Below are 21115 nucleotides of genomic sequence, written 5' to 3'. Positions count from 1 at the left end.
CCAGTCGTCCTGAGGATGCAAATCATCGTGGCTGGCATGTCTGGCAAAACAAGCCTCGATTCCAGTACCCTCGCCATGATGCCCACTAGGCATGGCCCATCGTCCAGGGAATGGCTGTGTGCAGATCTGCAGAGGAATCACTTCTCACTTTGCAGGGGTGCCCGTCACTCTCCAATCCTGGACCGACGGTTTCGTCCTCTACTCTGCGATGGGGCATTACTCGGATGGTCCTTATTCGGGTGCCATTTAGTTAGACTATTTGAGGAGTTAAGGCTTATACCCATATACTAAGGACGCCCCAGTCACAAGGTTCAAAGGAAAAACATGTATTTATTCTAAGTACGCATTAATTCTAAGTACATCTCAAACCCCACGACGTGTGCACGAAGACACTGTGAGAGGAGAGAGAGCAAGCATCAGAAAAGCTTCAACATATATACAGGTAAATTCACAGTATCAAAGCATTGCCCAGCCCCCTGCACGTAACTCTTGAGCTAGGGTTCACAAATCATATACATAGTTTGTTCGCCTAAACATTGAACATTCCTTGCCACCGTTCCCAAGATGATTTACTGTCTGGGAAAAAGGCACATCTGCATGTCAGAGAATGTCTTGTTCTCTCGCAAGGTGACATTCCTTGCTCTACCAACTAACATTATCTTGGTGCTGCTTTCTTGGGCTAAGGTCAGACAGTTCTAAAGCAGAATAAATACCAGCTTCTGCGAAGGAGCACATACAGCCTCACATAATTCTTATTTTACTGCCCTCTACAATAGCACTAACGAGACTGGACGGCACCTGGTTTGCTGATTAGTCATGCTCATGCACCGCTTCAAGGTTCTACGATGCAAGACAAACACATTTTGCAGTTGCTTCACATTCCTGCCTATGTAAGCATTTCAGAGTTCAAATCATGCCTTCCTTACCAAGTTTTAGGCCTACGACACAGAATATTGTGTGGAGCATCAGAGAATAGAGAGAGACAACAAAATGGTGGACAAAACAAAATGGCTTCTCAGTTGTCACTTTCAGGTCTAGCTATTCATAATGCTACAGTGTGATGCGAGTGTGCTTCATGCCAACATATCATCAGGCAGTATTATAGCAAACACATTTTCACAAGTCCTGTTCTTTGTGGCCTCTGCCTGGAGGAACAGCATTTCCGTTCTCTGGTCCTCCCTGTTTGAGTCTCCTGGGTAGGACTTGCGTGTTGCTGGTTTTGCAATGAGAGCTCTCTAGTATGTTCTTGGTTTCTACTTTATATTGTTGACTTGTCCTTCGCGTAACATCAACACCATCTAGGAAAGTCTCTTTGGCACTCTTTATGCCACCAGTTAGCCACCTTGTTGCAGTACTTGGCTGGTTTTGCTAATGGCTTCTCATGTTCTTCTTCATCCCTTTATTTTCTACATTTGTCAAATCCATGGCTTTACAATAACACCTGGTTCCACTATCAATGGTGGGAGAAAAGGGTGACCATGAGGAAAGGGGGTTCTGTGACGGGTTGTAGGGAGGCTTTTCCCCAGGTGGACGCTCTTATCCCCTGGAGAGGAGCCCCTCCATATGAGGTCTTCCCATATATTACCACCCCTAGGGGAACTTTTGGATAGCGTGCTCACCTCCCTAGCCTGATAGGAAAGGGCTCCCCTTTGGGAAGAAGTGACAACCTGCGTATCGCATAGCAGCTTTTCTAAGGATGCAAAACGCATATTCCAGTTCCAGGTCTTCCAGTAGCTTAGCGCACTGAATTTTAGAAAATGTTGTATCTTAAATCACATTTCAGATGTGTTTTTGTATTCAAAGTGAGTATGTATCCACAGAGCACATACATACAACTACTAAATGTACACATGCCAATGCACTGTTTCTCTAAAAAGGCTGATCCACTTTTCACAAGTTTTGTATTGTGCATCAATTGATATGTAATCCTGCCTGTTTGCAAAATGTAGTCGCAATTGGAACAGCTGATTTTAGGAAATCTGAACTGACATCCTGCTTTCCTATGTTAATTAAAAATACCATTTTTTTTTTGTTTACAAATCTTCATAACCTTTGAAATTATTCACGAATGGTGACCATTCTTAATAAGTCAGGAAAGATGCAGTTGCTATTTAAATGTGACCTTAGCTAGTGTGTGTGTGTGTGTGTGGGATATTTTGACCCATGCCAATGTGCCCCTCTGTGCCACTTTACAAATGGGGAAAGAAACAGCCAAAAATGGATGTGCTAATCCCTATGCATGAAAATAATCTGAAAAAGTGCATGTGGGTCACAATCACAAAGGGCTGCACACCCCTACCACACACAGTCAAAGTGGGGGTGAAAACAGAATGCTCACTGCAGGAGCATGCCAGTGGGTGCTGTTCCATTCAACATGAAGCCAGGCTGCTTAATTGGGCTAAAAAACGAAAATGCCTTTTAAACTGCAGCTTTGCAACCTTTAAAGTGCTGTTTTGGTGCTAGATCCATTTATTTTCCAGCCAGTGAATCATTGAAATTAAGAGGGTTACAGATCATACAGGTGGCTCAGAGGAGCCAGGATTCATTGACTGACAGCAGCTAAGAAATGTATCCCATGAAAAACCAGCCCAACAACAATTGTTTCAGTTCCACAGGAAAAATGCGGCTAAAATGGCAAAATGTGACAATTTCAGCTGTGCAGAGAGAACTCCAAGCAAAGGCTGGATACATAAATCCAGACTGTAGACAAATCCCAGCACTCAAGGACAGAAATAATGCTGAATTAAATGTCTATCTACTGCATAAGAAAATTGGATTCAAAAGAACTCAGTTTAATGTGTTTTACCATGAAGAAAGTGCTCAATTGTCTGTTTAAAACCATGTTTTAGTTGAAAGGCCTAATTCTTTAAATCTCAAAATCCACCTACAAACTGTGTTCATCTATATGTTTTAATGAAGGATGTAGGTAACTGAAAGAAAGTCAAAACCAAGTCTTGAGTTAATTAAAATATTTAATTCTGGGCTGACAGCCTCAAGCCTGGGAATGGTTAACACCTCAATGCTAGCAGGAAGTCTTAATTGCTGCTGGAAGGTTTTGCATACCCAGAACAAAGTACCTCATCAGACTTTCGTCTGTGGCTCAAACAGAGACAATGGCAGGATTGAACTGTCATCCCTGCAGGTAAGGAGCCGGAAGTTTCCCTCTCAAGGGAGAGCACACCCCACCCTGATTAAAGGAATTTGACAGCTGTTGCCAGTGAAATAAAAGTACAAATAAAACTGCTAAAGGACTTTTGGTGTTTAAATGCCTATTTGTAATTAAGCTTTAAAAACCTTTAACTTTGCCATATGAATGAGGACAAATCTAAAAGTTGATAGTTGTAAATCTAATTGTACGCTCTTTCTGTAAAGACGTGATTGAACTCTGTACTACATAAGGAACAAAGGTTACACAGAAAGAATAATTGTGCCAATTCTATTGATGCTGCAAATATAATATTGAATACCCGTGTTCTAGGGGTGATTGCACAGCTATGTACTGAATTAGGAATTGTTAGGCCAAATCTTTATGATTAAAATTGACAAACCTCCACAGAAAGACAAAGCCAGCTGTCACTGACATGGAAATTGGACGTAAATGTAACCCATAAAATATGTAATGCATGTGTCCGATTTTATTAAAGGGCATAATTATAGAAATGTCTATTTGTGGAAAAGTTTAAGTTTTGGTCCAAATCACTGTGGGATTTCCCAAGTCACATCATATAATATGACAGCTCTTTCTGGTTTCCAACCAGAAAAAGGCAGATACCTTTGACCTATCACAGCCGTGTGGTTGTGGTTTGTAATTCTGTCCCTACCATAAACTGAGTGATGTCACTTGCCATGATAAATAAGGGAATTCACCACACACACACACACACACTGATTCCTGACTACATCCCGATTCTGCGTGGCACCTTGTTCCAGAATTCTTAATCTTGTAGCTGATTCCAGACTTCTTTACCAAACCAAGTCCTCAGCATTTGCTGAACTCTTTTCAGCTAGGCCCAAATCCTGAACCATCCCAAACATAAGGGAAATAATTTTGATCCAGTTTGGCCTGCTACCATTAATGCTTGCCTGCTGAAACTTGCCATCCCGCTAATCTACAGTGTCTAGTGACCAGAAGGGCCAATCCAGTCTGAGGTGCAGTCCAATTGACCAGAACTGCCCAGCTAACCATCCCGCCAGAAGTGCCCTTCTGCCTGTGGACCCGATCCTTGATGACCAGAACCTGACGGTCCAATCTTAAATTTAAAGTGGACTGTAAGTATAAACAGGAATCATAGTAACCCATAGTATATTTGCCTTGTCCTACTCCAATCTCTCAACCTATCCCATCTTTAACTTAAGAACCTCTAATATTGTCAGAATCATTCTTACAACCCTGTTTGTAATCAATAGTGTTAGCACTGATTTTCTCTCATTTGTTTCACAAGACCATAAGCCATTAGTTTTGGATTAAATAAAGTAATTCCCATGTAAGAATAACAGAGTAACCGCCATGTGAAGGGTTACAATCGGTCGTGCGTGACTGTGGCGAGTCCCGGGTGGCATTCTCCTGTTTCTTAGCATTAATATAGTTTAAATAAAAACAATCTGTCATTTTAAAACTGAATTTCTGCTTTTCTCTGTTCTATTTTTTTTTAAAACACCTCTCATTCAAACTTGCATAACTTCTTCAATTGTATAGCTAGAGACTTAATTTCCAAACTTCCATTCTGATTCTAAGTTTGTATTGTTGCTCATATTGTAACATATGTTTGTTAGGACCTATTCAGCATTGCACCCATAGGAATGGATATCAATTTAAGGATTTTTGCATACTTTCCATTGTTTTCTAAGCCATTTTCAACTATCATTTTAAAAAGTGTAAATTTACAAAAATGCTTATCTCTCTTGTTTGGGGAGGGAAGACTGCATTCAAACACTGTACTCTGTTTTTATTCCAGAATACCTGCTGCTTACTTACATCTGTGTAGCATTGCTCGTGTGTGAATTAAGAACTTTGCAGGTGGAAAACTTAACCTAAGCGCTATCTTTGCACAAGCCAAAACTGTTCTTTTCCTGTGTTTTATCTTCTGTATTGCTATAAGTGAATTCAATTGCCTTACTTACTTTCTGAATTGTTTTGTCACCATATTGGTGATTGCTGCCCCATATATAAAGCGAATTCCATGATAGATTTCTCTCGTGCATATCACCACGCCCAGGCTATAACGTCAGCTTCTCCCCATTTAATGAATTCCAACCGAGGGTGTTCAAATTCCCTCCATCTAAACGCCATTTTACTCCAGTACATGAGCTGAAAATACCCTTTGAAGGAATATGGCATCGCAACTTGATAAAGAAAACACACGCCGTGAAGAGGCACAGAATTTATTCAGTGAAGCTCAACACATTAAAGTTCCAAGCAAAAATGTAACGGAAAAAAGTATTGTAGATAAAAATGAAATTAGCTTACTGAAAGAACTGGAAAGACTACAGAAAAAAAGAGTTCAGCAAATGGTGGGAGGAGCACTCACTCCAGAATTATGTTGATGTCAGAAGGATCCCACGTGGGCTCAGAATTTTAACATCACCTTCCTTCGAAGAACAATATCCGGAAATACTCAAAGAATGGGGCGATTCCACGAACTTGTGCTCAGGACAATTTCTGAATATTTTGATCAAATATGCCTGAATTGACAGACAAAAAGTATTAACCAAAATTGATGAAATCAACGAACAGTTGTCCGTTGTTTCACCTAGTGAAGAAGGAAACAAACTTAGAAAAAGCAAGGAAGTAACGCTAACAGCTTACGAGGAAGATATTAAATTACGTAAGCAAAGAAAATTCCTTCGTGACAAACAGGACTACGAAAGAGGATGGGTCTATACCTTTGCACGTCGATTCGATAATTTGAGAAAAAACATGGCGAGTCAAAATATTGAGAATAAGGAAACAACTCCTGCCTCGAGCGAAGCAGCTATAACTTCGGATTCTGAAGCCTCTACTAGCACTAATGAAAATCCCCCCAAGAAAACCAATTTTTTAGAGGAGATGAGGATGCTCGGACTAGACGGCAGAAAAAAACCCCACAAAAAACATGGGCAGAGGACGGGGCAAACGCCAAGGTTCAGGAGGAAGAAAAAAACAAAGATGGGACAAGGGCACAAGCAGCTCAGAGTAAGATCAAGGTACAAAAACACGCTCTGGGAAGAAGGCGGCACAATAGAGCCAGATGAACCGGATAAAAGCATCATCAACCTCTCCAATTAGGCACTCAACCAGGAACAAGCTAAAGTTCTCCAGTACGGATTTAATTTCTGTCCAACAGCAGGTTATGATTACATGGAAACCAGAATAGATTTTTTCAAATACATGAGGAATATCTGGCTGAAGAAATTCTTCATCCTGAATCCACCCAAAGAAAAATCTAAACCAAGTTCATCAGGTCCAATGGCAGTAGCCATTGAAGATCTGGAAACACTAATTGGCCTGGCCGAATTAGAATCTATAAATCAACCACTAGATATGGCCCTTGACATCACCCCATAAATGTTGGACATAGAAACTGATTGGCCTATCAAGAGCACACTAAAAGCCAAATCCAGATTTAATCCTATGTTCCAGCCAGGAGGCAAAGTTGAAGCCTTGGTCATTCAGGATCTAAAGAAATCCAGATCATATAGAAACACAACGACGCCCAACTTTTCATTCAAGGAAAGGAAAATCCTAAAAGAACTGCAAGAACTTGACCATGTGATCATAATAGCTTCAGATAAAGGAAGCAACATAATAATTCTCAATAGAGAAGACTATGTAAAGGAAGCACAACGACAACTTAGTGACAACTACTGCTATGAAAAACTTGAAGAAAACCCATTGGAATCCATAAAAAGGAAAGTTGAGTGTTTCTTACACAAGTGGAAGGAATTGAATATTCTGAATGAGGATGACTCGAAATAACTTTTCAACCAAACTCCTGATATACCCACAATTTACTTCCTACCGAAAATCCACAAAAACGCCACCTGTCCCCCGGGAAGACCCATTGTTACTCTAAATGGTGCATCACTGGAAAACATGTCAAAGTATGTTGATCAAACACTATTGCCCTTGGTATTCACGCTACCTTCATATTTATGTGATACCACAGACTTTCTCAGTAAAATTGAAGGAATTATCTGGAAAAAGATTTCATGTTTGCAACACTGGACGTATTATCGCTCTACACCTCCATTCAACATACCAAAGGAAAAAAAGCATGCAAATACTTCCTTGATAGTAGATCGTTGAACTATTTAAGTCATGGACAAATGATTATGGAGATGATAGACCTATCTCTAACTAATAACATCTTTCTCTTCGACAATATCTACTATAACCAATTGCGTGGAACAGCAATGGGAACAAGATTTGCACCGTCTCACGCAAATTTGACAATGGGATGGTGGGAAAAATGTGTTGTCTAGACCGATTCTAACACTAAGTATACTAACCAAGTAGTCCTCTGGCTACGGTTTATTGATGACTTATTCATCGGATTGGCTTGACTTTGTAACTATATTAAACATCAACAACTTGAATCTTAAATTTACAGAGAATCATAGTCACAAATCCTTAATTTTTCTTGATGTACTGGTGAAAACTGACTGCAAAGAAATAAGTACAGAACTTCATCGAAAACCAACAAGCTCCGACAGCCATTATTTGTGAGTAGCAATCACCCTACTCCATTAAAATGGAGTATTTCATACGGAGAGTTTGTCATGATTCGCCACAATTGCAGCAAATTAGATTGCTTCGACAGAGAATGCAAGATCACAGCTCGCAATTTTGCCAAACAAAGATACCCTAAGGCAATCATCGAGAGAGCTTACACTAAAGCACAAAACCTAGATCGAACAGCATTGTTCTCTACCAATCGAACATCGGAAAAGATTGTGGAACCTGACAATGTAAGATTAATACTCACGTATGGCTCACATGCTAAGACAATAAGGAGAATACTACACAAACATTGGCATGTCTTAAATACAGATGAAGTCCTATTTCCATTCATGGGTGAATAAGTCAACATCATTTATAGAAAATCTAACTCCATTAAAGACACATTAGTCAACAGCTTCATGTCCCCAAAGACAGAAACCAAATCTACATCCACTTGGCTGAATAAAAAGAACACTGGATTCTCCAAATGCACCCAGTGCAAAGCATGCCAGTTTTCTCTGAATAAAACAAACATTTTACATCCAGTATTAGGCCATAATATTGAGGTGAAAACCAAAATAACATGTAATATAGAATTTGTTGTTTATGTACTGCTTTGTTCATGGAATCTGTGGTATGTGGGAAGCACCATTGGCCAACTGAAATTGAGAATATTGCAGCACATGCGGGCCATAAAATACATAGATGCTTCCTACCCCATGGCAGTACACTTTAGAGATCAACATCAGAGCAAATTGGACAGTTTTAGATTTTTTGGAGTACGCCATATCAACCCTAATGCACGTGGAGGGAACCGCGAGCTGGAATTATGTCAGATGGAGACACAATTTATCTTAGATTTCCAAACCAAGAAACCAGGAGGACATAACTTGGATGAAGAACTGTATACATTCCTTGGAACATGAATTTCGTCCTCTGCCTTAGTCTCGACAGTCACTTGAAGTTAGCAATATAAGAAAATACCCTTTGATGAAATGTGATAGTTGAGCTCGTTTTAACTTTTTCTATTTTTTTATGTGTGTTAACTTTCGAAGTAACAGTGAGAACTGCACAGCTTTTAGTCTTGATTCAAACCACCTTCTCCCCCTTTTTCTTTTATGTGCTCTTATTTATATTGCCCAAACCCTGGTTTTATATTGCATACTTTACGCTGGCCGCAAGTACTATTGGATGTTTACAGCACTGAGCACTTTAGTATCTTTTTTTACCTCGCTATCACAAAAGATAATTGTAATTTACAAGTAAATATTTACAAAATCCAATTGATAATTTGTGAGGAACAAAGTTCAAGATATCAACAAGGCACTTTGCACTATGCACTTTAGGTTTTTAAAGGTGAATTGATTGAGAGTTATGTTTACAGCACTATGCACTTCATAATCTTGAACCTGAAAAAGATCAAAGGATCGGAATGCTATGTCTCCTCACATTTGGCAAATAGGAAATTTATTGGTGATAGTGTGAAATTGTTTTTATCATTTTATGATGCCAGTATTGAATTGTAAATCCAGGCCTTGATTGAAAAAAAATGTGTAAGTGCACAGTGAGCAGGCTTTGACTCTAATCAATAAAAATTAGAGTCACTATAAAACTTAAATTATTGCGTAAATAAACATAAAAATAAAAACCTGTCACTGTGCACTGAGCGGCTCCAAAAGATTAATGTAACATCTCCAAATATGTAAAGGACTAGCTTAAACACATCAAGAGTGTGTGTTAACACATTCCAATATGGCTGCATGCATTCAACACAGAATGTTTATGGGACATTGTAAGAGTTGAAAGAGAAAATTGACAAAATGTGCTGGGCAGAACCATAGAGATTGAGCCCTTCTGTATATAAATGCATGGTGCAGTTTTCTGTTGTTTTATATGTGAACAAGCAACGGGAGCGTTGCGAAACGCGTCGTAGGTTGCAATGCCTTCAATAAAGCTGGATATGGAAAAAGAACTTTGGCGAATGATGGATTGATTTATTTTCCGGAGATTTATGCTGGCGTCCTGACCGCTTTGAGTGCTGTCCCTGTGTGGAAAAGTACATTTACTTCTCCTTGTTCTTCAAAATATATATATGTTTGATTTGAATTTTGAATAATAAATATTTACATTTACCAACCAGCCTGATTCCTGGTCCAGTGTGACCTGTGGTGTATTCAGAAGGGTGTGATATGAGTGGTATATCACTCAGAATATTGAACCTATAGACATAATAAATAAGTATTTAATTTGTGCACTACATGCTGGGCTGAGACCAGGGTGTATTGCCTGATTGAAATCTTTAACATGTGATATATGGAGAGAGAAAAATCAGAAAATAATCTTTGGTGAATGGGAAGATATTTTTATCTGGGAGGGCTTTGGAAATCAATGAAAAACATGTAGTTAAAGGTTTGTTATATTTGTAGATACAAACAACAAAAGCCCACAATTTTTCCGGTAATGGTTAAATCAACCAACATGCATTGCAAAATGTGAGGACCACAGGGCCCCACACAAAATCCAAATGCAACAATGTCAGTCATTTACCCACATAAATCTGAATGGTGTCTATTGACTAGTTAATCTGGTTGCCTACAACTAAAATGCGAGGATCCAGGCCAGAACTTCAAATGCAGATTTGCCAGTCATGGCATCCAAAACAGCTCTATGGGTCTACGAGTGCCCATTAGACAATATTTATTTAACAGGTTGTTGGCCAGGATATGAATATAGTTTAAACACTGTAGTCTGATTTATACCATACCCGCAAAGTGTCCTGTTTTCTCAGATCAAAACGTGGCCTATGACAAATTGCATGGGGAATTCAAGTTCCAGGAGACCCCTGCCCCAACTATAACCATGCCCTGAATAGATATTTACAGAACATTACACAATATCTGTCAGAACTCTAGAGTATTCCTGGTTGGAGTTCTGCTCCGGTAGTTGAACCCGTCGTGTAGTCGACAAGTTCTTTCTGCCAATGTACCTCTCAGGGATGTATAACAATCGCCTGAGGAGTTAATTGACCCAAAGATGGATGGACACCACAGGATTCCGCTGACCTGCAAAGGAAAGTCAAGGTTAGTACAAAATATATGCACGTGAACAAATGACAAGGCAAGATTGAGGAATAGTACCTTTGGACTAGCAGATAAGGTCCCAGTATTAAGATCAGTAATCCTGATGACATGTAAACAGGCTTATCCTATGAAGTGAACAACAGTATAATGGAATTGGGTTAGCTAACCAAGAAGAGTAGCCATATCATGAACAGTATAACAAACAAGACAACCCTCTTACCATATGTCCAAGAGTGGGGTTCTGCAGATTGAAGTATCCGGGAAAGGATTACAGAGGGAATGATGTTGGGAAGACCTACCAGCTGTAACACGGTCCTTGTCCAACTGGGGTGAAGAATTGATCCTCCTAACACCCGCCGGCACGAGGATGCCTAGCAGTGTTCCCAAGAAGCAGTCCAAGTTCAACTGAAGTGAACAAATGCTCTCGCTAACACCTGCCGGCACGAGGACTCCTAATGAAGTTCCTGAATGCAGTCCGGGTACACACGAGAGAAAGAGTTTCAAGTTAAGGGAGCAAGGACTCCTAGGGTAGTGCGGGGATAGTGTTTGAATGTGTGTGAATGAACACCAAGTTGCGCGAACAGGAAGAATAGTCGAGGGTTCCGGGTCAATATCCGTGCAGACAGGGGAAGTACAAATTCGGCAAGCGTAACAGGTCAAAAGTGTTCCAAGGTTCGTAACGTGGCTTTCATGAACAGACAGGGAGAAAGACAAGGAGATTCCGTAAGACGTAGTCAGGTAGGTAACCAAGAAAGCAAGTTCACTCAAAGTTTCAAAGGCCATAGAAAACAAATTCAGAATCAGTGATTCAAAAGACGGGCAGGCATAAATAGGAACCATAGATCACGTGACAGGATGAAACAAGGCTTAACGTGAAAAGCACGTGACTGGAGGAACGTACAAGGACCTCGTTTCCATGGTAACTTCCAATGCCATCCAACTGATATATGGCGGATATTCACGGCCTTAGGTGTATGTGGCACAGTTACCTTTGAGTGTGAACGTGAGGGGAAACTAGGGAGTGGAACCCTTGCTCGTATACGAGTTCTGGTTTTCCTGGACCGACACAGTTTCCTGACAATATCCAACTGTAGCTGTTTATTTTTTGAATGCTTTGTGCAGATCAATCACACCAACAGCTTACGCTTCTGAAAGAATGCTTTCCCTGTGGGGAGACCAAGTTAACCATAACTAGTACAGAGTACATTATATATTTGCATATATATTTGCATAAGGGTAACATACCCCCCACTGCCTGTTATAAGGATATTGAAGTCACTGAAGAGTTGTGTGACCGAATAGTGGAGCGATGCCTGAGTTTCTTTATAAGGTGATGGAACCCTGAGGTGACTTGCAATATGTTTCCATGGAATGTACTGGATATTCTTTTTTTTTCCTTTATAATACATGGCTATGCACTCTCATGCCGTTTAATGACTGCCATTTTGCTCAGTGTAATTTCAGAGATCTTGCTAATGCTGATTCCTATATAAAATTTAGAATCCGTTTGGAAGCAATAATAATGTGCAGTTTCTAATGTTTTGCAGAAAAACAGTTTAATATAATTGTATTGTACTTTAACAGAAGTACTAGATAGTCTTGCTCTAAGGTGTTAAATTGCAGCAATACACAAAACAAACCTACTACCATAAACATTACTTTATCAGTGAATAGCTGTAAATTGTCCCTCAAAGGTGTTTACAACAAATAGATGTGGAAAGCGTTCACGGCTTTAAGTGCTCTAGTGATTGGGTGTGTTCTGCTCTGTGCTGGCCCAAGTAGCTGGCATTGCCACATCACAACCGTGATGTCAGGTCACAACTAGCCTGTAAAAGAGCATGATTTACACCAGGGGTCCCCAACCTTGTGTTAGCAATGAGCAACATTTGAGCGTAAGATGAAATGGTGAGCAACTTCAGCACTTTGATGCAATTTATCGGCATTCAGTGGTAAAATGATTGGAACAAATCATAACATCATTTGACATTAAATTGGTATAGAAATACAATCTTTAGTAAATTAAGTGGCAAACAGTGCATTTCTAGGCACTGGGCCAGCAAAATTATTCAAAAACATTGCAGGATATATGAAAATATTTGAGTGCTTGGAGTTCTCTCCCAGGAAATGTTCAAGCGATTTAATGGTAAATGTTTTTTAAGCACGTTTTAACAGTAGCATTTACTCCAAAATATAAAGGCTTATTTTGGTGCTGCCCCATCTATCCCTCCAAAGGGATTGTCAGGATCTTTTGGGGCAAATTGGGCATTTTTAGGAGAACAGGATGAGTAAAACTAGACAGAATATGGTAGAATTTAAAGATCATTTCAACCAGGCTTTGTGTGAGGGGAGGGTTATCCACCTAAGAAATCTAGCGGAAAATAGTGCTTTTTAAAGCACTCAAGGTCTGTTACATTGAAGACAAGTGATTAGGAATAAAAAAAAACGATTTCTGATGGATTTGGGTACTCTTTCCCCAAGCAATCCCCTGGGAAATATAGTTGTAAGTGGTGCATTCTTAAGCATGCTAGTGGGCCAGTAACATTGTACACAAACTGGAAATTTTGAAGACCACTTTACAGAAGGGGTGGCATTCTTCCTTCATATTGTACACATTATATGTTTATGGTTGTATACCTCAATTGTTAAGTGCACTCCCTTGACATGGGGTCAGCCTGCACTTCGCATGTTCATACCTGTGGCAGGGTCGACTTAGCCATTCATTGCTCGAGGTTGATTAATTCATTACATTACATTGGGTAATATCCGTTCTTAAAGAATTTAGAAGCAGGAAGAATCTAGCAAGAAACACTATACTAAAGTAAAAATAATTTCTATGTCACTAAGAAATTATTTTCAGTAACATAAGTGAATTGCAATTGGTAGCTACACTAATTAAGTGTGCACAATTTGGAGCTCATTCCCCTTAGAAATCTATTAGTCATATGCCAGATAAGCAAAGCATCATACAATGTGAATGTTCCCACCAGGCACTGCAATACAAGTAGTATGTAACATTTGTGCCAATTATGAGGCAGGGGGCCCGCAAACACAAACTTCACATGTAAAGAAACTGGCATAAGCAAATTGTTTAAGAAGGAAGATTTGAGCATGCATGCCACTTATTTGCCCAATATGTCGGCACCAGCTGTATAAAGGCCCAGAAGCTGGCAATTGTCACCAGAACACAAACACAGGCATTTGGTTCAATTATTTTTCCCATTAATGCACTTCCGTAATAGAAAGAAGAATCAGAAGATGAAAATGTTTTCACTAAGATTATGCAATTATTGTGAAACATTTTGGACCAAAAAATTACATTTTGGCAACAAACGCAAATCCTACATGTACAAAAGAATCTTATTGGAACTTCCTTGACAGTTGGGCATTCAAGTCACTTATTTTCCTACTTCTTTTCGTACTATTCGTCGACTAACCCCTTTGCGGTCTACCTGAGTGCAACGGGGGAAGGCTCAGTTGGCGGCAACATTATCTTCGTAGATTGTATTCTTGATCCAGCCAGCGATGCACCTCATAGTGTACCAGAGTTTCAAGTGGCATATACATTTTAGAGTGCTAAAACAGAAATTGTCTGAATAAGGGTGGATTCAGTGGGGAGTCCTTTTTACTTCTGATTACAGAGCAGTACCATGGGTATTCACATGGGTGGCCAGGCCAGCTTAGTTTCTGTGCTTCAGGTTCTCTTCAATCACTGGGGACTGTCTCATCTGAAGCCCCAAGAGATTCATTTCTGTAACCGCCCCCCCTTGCTCCCTGCACCCACCTGGCCTGCCCCACCACTCAGACCACTCTACTGATGCCTCCACAGCTAAAGCGTCAATACCTAACAGTATGTCATGCCTGTCAAATAGAGTAGGCTGATTGGCTAGCCTTCCTGCACAGTTCTGACTCAGGGTACACTGCCATTGTTGTCTCATATCTGAATGTCCTTCTTCTTAGCCTTCACACAATGACCCAGAGCAACGGGCGAGCAACATTTTAGGGTCAGGAGAGCAACATGTTGCTCGCGAGCTACACGTTGGGGATCACTGATTTACACTATGGTATACGAGTATTGGAGGCTGACATATAGTACATGATTATACAAGTCCTGAAGAGCAGAAATGCATAGGGCGAGAGAGATGCAGACAGTGTCCTATGCAAGATGACACATGTGCTTGTTCACGTACATTCATGTAAGTTTGCAGTATGTTGTATGTTAAATACATGAACATGTAAGTTTGCCGTATGTTGTATGTCAAATACATGAACCTTATCCAACACAAACCGAGATATATGCAGACAAAACTCAACATAGTAAACTAGTAGCTTACTCTGCCTATACTGGCAATGAGACAAAGGACAATATGACAGACTTAAGAGTGAAAAAGGTAGACAATAATAACGAGAGATTCGGCATCGGGCAGTGACAGAATGAGAGATGGACAGAAGAGTGCAAGTTCGATCAAAGACACATAGCTCGATAGATGGTAAGGTTTGATGGTCAGATGGCTTGCCAGGCGTAAAAGGGAGGAGGGGGAGCAGGGTGGACGTAGACTGATGTCTCGTTAGACAAGTATAACTGTATACTGTTCAATTAGTTGAATGAATAGACAAATTGTACATTAAATCTTATATGTTTCCAGATAATAATCAACTTAAATACGTATTAGCACTTTATCATACAATGTGTAGCTTTAGTTTAAAAAAAAAAACAGTCATGTCCATCATTTCGAGGTCGATAACATGTTTTGTCAGTAAAAGGGTCATAAAAGCACCTATAGGCCTGGAAATAATATGCTTTGAAATGTGATATAAATTGTACCATTATTATCAGTAATAATAATAATAATAATAATAATAATACAAAACACTGCCTCATAAGATAGAGGCTTTATACAGTAATCAATAAGACATACATTTCATTTTTTACCGAAGGGTAGCCATTTTCTTTGAAAACCCCTGTGATGATGTGAGCACTGGTAAGGCGGGTACGACATTGCACTTTCTTCTGTATACTCGGCCTGGTACCACATTTAAATATGATCCAGAGAAACCACTAACACAATTTAAATGGCTATCAACTAAAGACCCAGCTCTGTAAAGTGATTGAGTATGAAAAGCATATACCGCCAATTGCTGACTCAGCAGCCTCTAGGCACGTGTCACCCAGATGTGATGTATAGATGATGACTGTTCTCTGCTTCAGAGGAATTGAGCCATTCTCAGTGTCCTGGATGATGATATGTGATTCTGTTTTTTTCCGTGTTGGCTCCTGGGAACCTGCCCCAAACCACAGCAGCCGGAATGCAAAGTTCCTTTCTGCGTGAATGATTTTAAAGCTTGGGGACTTAAGTAGTTTTCTATCACCTGGATGTAATCAGTGCCTGAAAATAGCTGGAGTCCCCTTTATGAGATGATCATAAATCACACTGCGTGACTTTGAATTGAAGAAGCAGGTGGGAACCCTTTAACATACATAGAAGGCAAGAATTCCAATTGTTCATTGTTAACACAAACCTAAATGCATATTGCATAGTGTAATGTGTACCTGATAGACAGGTGGGCACAGCGTCGCTCCTTTGGCTTTACTTTGCATGTATTAGTTACATCGCCTAGATGCCTATGGGTTATGAGCCCTTTATAAATGTACAAATAAATAAATAAATTACACGTTAGTACTACTATATTAATCAACATCACAGGACAGGCATTGCAAAATAAATGTGGCTTTCCATGCCCCCACCTTAATGTCCTGCCGCCCCCATTCCCCCATTTCGCATTTTGCTAGAAACCCCTGCTCTGCTAGTACGAGTCCAGAAGAGCTGAATTCACCTTTAAATACAGTAGCCAGGGTTGGACAGGCCTATAGGGAACACGCTGGCGATCTCCCGCTACGCTTCTGCACCCTGTGCCTCTTTTGTGTGCTAAGCCATTTTATTTTCAAATGTTCTCAAAGGAAACGTTGTGGGCTTGCTGAAAGTGGGGATTATGGGACCAATGTGAACATTCTTTCCAGGGCCTCTTTTGGTTCCTAGGACACCCCTGACACAAGCCACGCGTAATCATGTACAGCACGGCTCGGATAACCCCTTACACATTTGTGAATCCTAAATAAAAACCGGAAATTATGGAAACGGGAATGAGCACAGTAGCTGCACACGGAGGAGGCCAGCGACATATTGATTGCCTAGGATAATATCTACATTTTAACAAGGCATTGCCGCCCTCGTTGATGATCTCAGTCATCACCAGACCCGTGACTGGACAGTATATCTTATGCATGTATGTGTATATGGCAATGACATGAATAAACACAGCAACATTATAACACATGGATGCCATATTTGTAAAGTGGGAGGAAAATACTATTCATGGACCACGAGCTGCATGGGGATTGTAGAACTGACACGTTTTTGGGATAATTGTGTTAGTGAGTATATCTTTCTTCTGATCTTTTCTTTCTTTATCAAACCAACTCCGCCCAGAGTGTAATGGAGTGGGTGTCTCCAAGATACGTATTAAGGCACCCACTAAGAGTGAGAGGAGGACCCCAATATTACGCTACTAGATATTGTTCAGGGGCCCTGCCTTCTGTATATTCCCCTACTTAATTGTGTTTGTTTCATAAGAAGTGTGACTCTTTCTTGGTGAGGGTGGGATAGCTCAGGGGCAACGCATCCGCAGAGCAACACAGGTTCGAAACCGATCCTGCACTGAGGCACCAATCTCTGGTATTAAGTGTGTTATAAAAGAACAATTATAATTGTAATAATAAGATCTCCCCTCCTCCTTGCATACCACTGCCATGGCTTGCAATTCTGTTCAGTTCACTAGACTATATAAGTGTTTTGGATCTATGTCCATGCCACCAAAGAATTCCCATTGCTGATTTCGTAATAAACGTATTAGGGAATGCTGCTTAACAAGAACACGAAGAACGTTTGCGACACTGTGATCAACCAGGACACAAGACATTCTACATCCAAGCAGGTATGCGATTGTGCAAGCAGGACCACCCAATTTAACTGAAGGAATCCCAAACCTGGGTAGATTACGGTAATGTTCAACCTGTCAGACATACCTTTTACTGTAGGTTTTTCAACTCCCTTAGCTTGATGGGGGGCGGGTGGGGGGGATTTTCTTTCTTTACGGAGTGATTTACTGGACTGGTTTGAATGCTTTTATTTTAGGCACTCATCGCTCCCAGAGAACACTGTACAAACTCAAAATGTCCATTGCCCACTCCCAAATATCTTACAGCTATGGCAGATCGGACACAATCATCAAGGCCAAACTCTGGAATAACCCTCCCCAACTGCCTTGACCTACGCAAAATCAAAGACCGCCTTCTATTTCACAAATGTATTAGAACCTATCTATTGTAAACCCAACCTCCCCACCTCATGACATTGTTAATAGCGTGCTAAGAGCCCCTTGGGTTGTTGCGCCTCATCCCTCGGGCCTACCCCTATCTGAGGTGACCAATACCATACGAGACATTCTGACGAGCATTATTTTCTTTGAAGTTGGGGAATCCCCATCACAGATACAGGGTCAAATGAGGTTTCTTTTCCTTTAATTAGACTTGTTAAACCAGGTCTTCTGGTCCAGCTCCTATGCCTGACTTACCAAAGCCTATATTATTTTATGCAGCGAGGATTCAAGGAATGTGTGCAGTAGCTAGGAGAAACCCTCTAAACCACAAGAGGGGAGATTGTAAGGTAACATTGTCAGGATGGTGGAGTAACTGAATCTGGTCCAGAGGTATGGCCTAAATGGACCTAACACTCTATGCCCAATGTACTTTTCTAATCAACAAAGGTTCCAGGATGCTAAAACCAAGAAGTAACCTTCAGTGCACTCACAGTCGCAGGTTATTTTAGATCAGTCCAGCAGGCTTTTTCTTTTGGCCTTGTAGATGGTGCTGAATATAAGTTGTCCTACTTGGACAAGACTATGCAAGCTTTCCCCCCTTGCTCTACACCACAACCATGGCAGGAACATGCAGTTCTCCCTCTTTTGCCTTGGAGTATTACTTGGGTACGGTTTGCTTTCACCCCATCACTGTACATTTCAGTCTGCAGTAATTACCACCCCCAGCCAAGTTTGCTATTCCCAGCTTAATCCGATTGCAGGCCCTTATTAGGTTCCCTGGATTTTTGATCGCTTGCAAGGTTCCAGGTCTATGCTAGTGGTCATTAGGATACCACCATGATCTGGGATAGAGTAGGCTCTTTTCCCCACTCTTACTTGGTGGCCCTTGTCTCTTACAATATTCTGACCAAAACTGCAAGCAGGGCCCTTAATCTACACTTTCCTATGCATCTTAAATTGCTATGGTCTGTTTCATTAGCCGCCTATTATTCTCTACTCCTACCTCTGTCTCTGTTTGTGAACAAACTCTCTGCAGTGCCATCTTATCTGCCACGCCACAGGACTGTTTGTGACTTGCATACATTACATGTAGCAGATGCACCTGATAGCAATTGCAGACATAGGTGCAATCCATCAACCAGATTGGGGCAAAACCTAAAATCAGCACCAGCCCCATGTGCTTAAAACAGGGATGTACCCATAGGTGAGGTTAAAACACCAGGAGCAGCATGCCATGGCATAGGTAGCAGCCAACATGACTTTAAAGCACCCTTTTTAAAAGCCTCGTGAACATCAGATTCATGTCGGATCTCTCCCAAGTGCGTTCTAAGCGCAACAAAGATAGTTGCAACCATTACTATTGAAAATGTCTGTATTGTTTGTGCAACAAAGTTTAAAATGCTTCAAAAGCACAACATAACTGTTCTCCAAATCCGACTCCCAGACAAGACCATCTACCCAGCAGGAAGTACAATTGTGGGTTCTGCAGCAGACACGCTTAAACGCCCTTCCTGTGGACTTCAACAGGCAGAGGTGAAAGTGTACCAAAAAAGTAGTGAAAATGGGACCCTGGCAGGGGACAGAGTAGGTAGGAAGGGAGCAACATGCAAAACAGTTTCAATGGTTGCAGACATGCTGGTGGGCAGCTAATTGAGTTAAAAAGATTTCAGTTTAACTGTAACTGTTATCCGGTGGTAGTGTGGAAACGTGTGCTTTAACTTCACAAGAAACAGTCGAGGTATGGGCAAAATGGTTGCAAAAAGCAGTGGAACTGCGAACAGTAAAAAAATGAAAGTAGTGGAACACTGGTTCCTACCGTTCCCGCTCTCTTCAACCACTGTCAACAGCGTAGGCCAAATTAATTTCAAAAGTCTGAAGTCGAGGAACAAAATTCAGTGGTAGAATTCATAGCATAAGTCACCAATCAACACGAGCTTATGGTGGCCTTCTTAACAGCCACCTAACCCTTTTAGAAGTTTGCTCCCTGGGAAGCAACACAATTAGGACTATGGTCTCCTGCAAGAAGTTGATAAAGGAATTTTTATTTCAATTGTAATGTTTTATGTTTTGCTGTTGGGTCATCCTATATAGCAAGGCTCCTGAGAGATGCACGCCCTCTTTGCGCTGTGGGTCCTGGAAGTGAAGTTGGACGTCAGTGCTAGTATATTTCTTGGTCATGTAGGAGAGTATCACTACATATTATCCCCCACCAAAAATATTGCCATATATATGGTCGTCAGGAACGGCCATAGGTGATATTTTTTTGAGGGGGGGTAATTTATGGGGGTTTTGGGAGCGTGGGTTGCGGGGGTGTCCCCCACTCCTTTGAAAATAATGCAGGGGTTGCGGGTGTGTCCGCCGCATGTTCCATGCCTTAACATTGCCGCAAAAATATGGCAGTATTTTTGTATGGCGATATGTTTGTGGGATATTAACACATGGACGCTGCAGAAGTGAGTGCCTATGGTTGCACCGCTCCTTCTGTTATAATGAATTGGAGGTCTCAATATCGGGGCCTATGCAATCTAAGGTTGGCGTTCCATCATTTGCATAGGGGCCTTCCCCATTGAGTAGGCACATGCATACCTTTCTGAAAACGTGCACCAACAAGCCCCTGGTGAAGGTGTTGGAGTCCGTTATGGAGGGTCCTACGTACCCATCTGACCCAGGCTCGAGTGTAAGCAGTCATGGACTTGTGGTGCAGTGCGCAATCCTTGCCAGCACTACTAGAGCTGTGCTGTGTGGTAATAAAGGTCTCATGCACCTGCCTGGCACGCAAACCTGCGGCTTGAGCCTCTTCTCACAATACGGCTGTAGCTTGCAAGAGAGTCCTTTAGGAATGTGAACATTCTCTGTAAAGCCACCTATCTCTGATGAAGAGCCTGAACCATGTATGGAGGCCCTAGTAGCATGCTTTCTCTTTTACAAACATGTTAAGACTTTAATGGCATGATACACTTGT

The 21115-nt window shown here is 41.0% G+C and overlaps 1 protein-coding gene across 4 annotated transcripts in view; it reads left to right on the top strand.

Moving 5' to 3' along the window:
• Window positions 1-21115, top strand: part of DIAPH2 (diaphanous related formin 2) — a 5141990-nt gene that overhangs the window by 1573823 nt on the left and 3547052 nt on the right. The window lies entirely within an intron of this gene.

The sequence above is a fragment of the Ambystoma mexicanum genome, chromosome 5p (genome assembly GCF_040938575.1).
Source record: "Ambystoma mexicanum isolate Mex_15411 chromosome 5p, UKY_AmexF1_1, whole genome shotgun sequence".
Taxonomy (NCBI): Eukaryota; Metazoa; Chordata; class Amphibia; order Caudata; family Ambystomatidae; genus Ambystoma; species Ambystoma mexicanum.
Note: the sequence above shows the minus strand (reverse complement) of the source record. Positions and strands in the feature narration are given on the sequence as shown.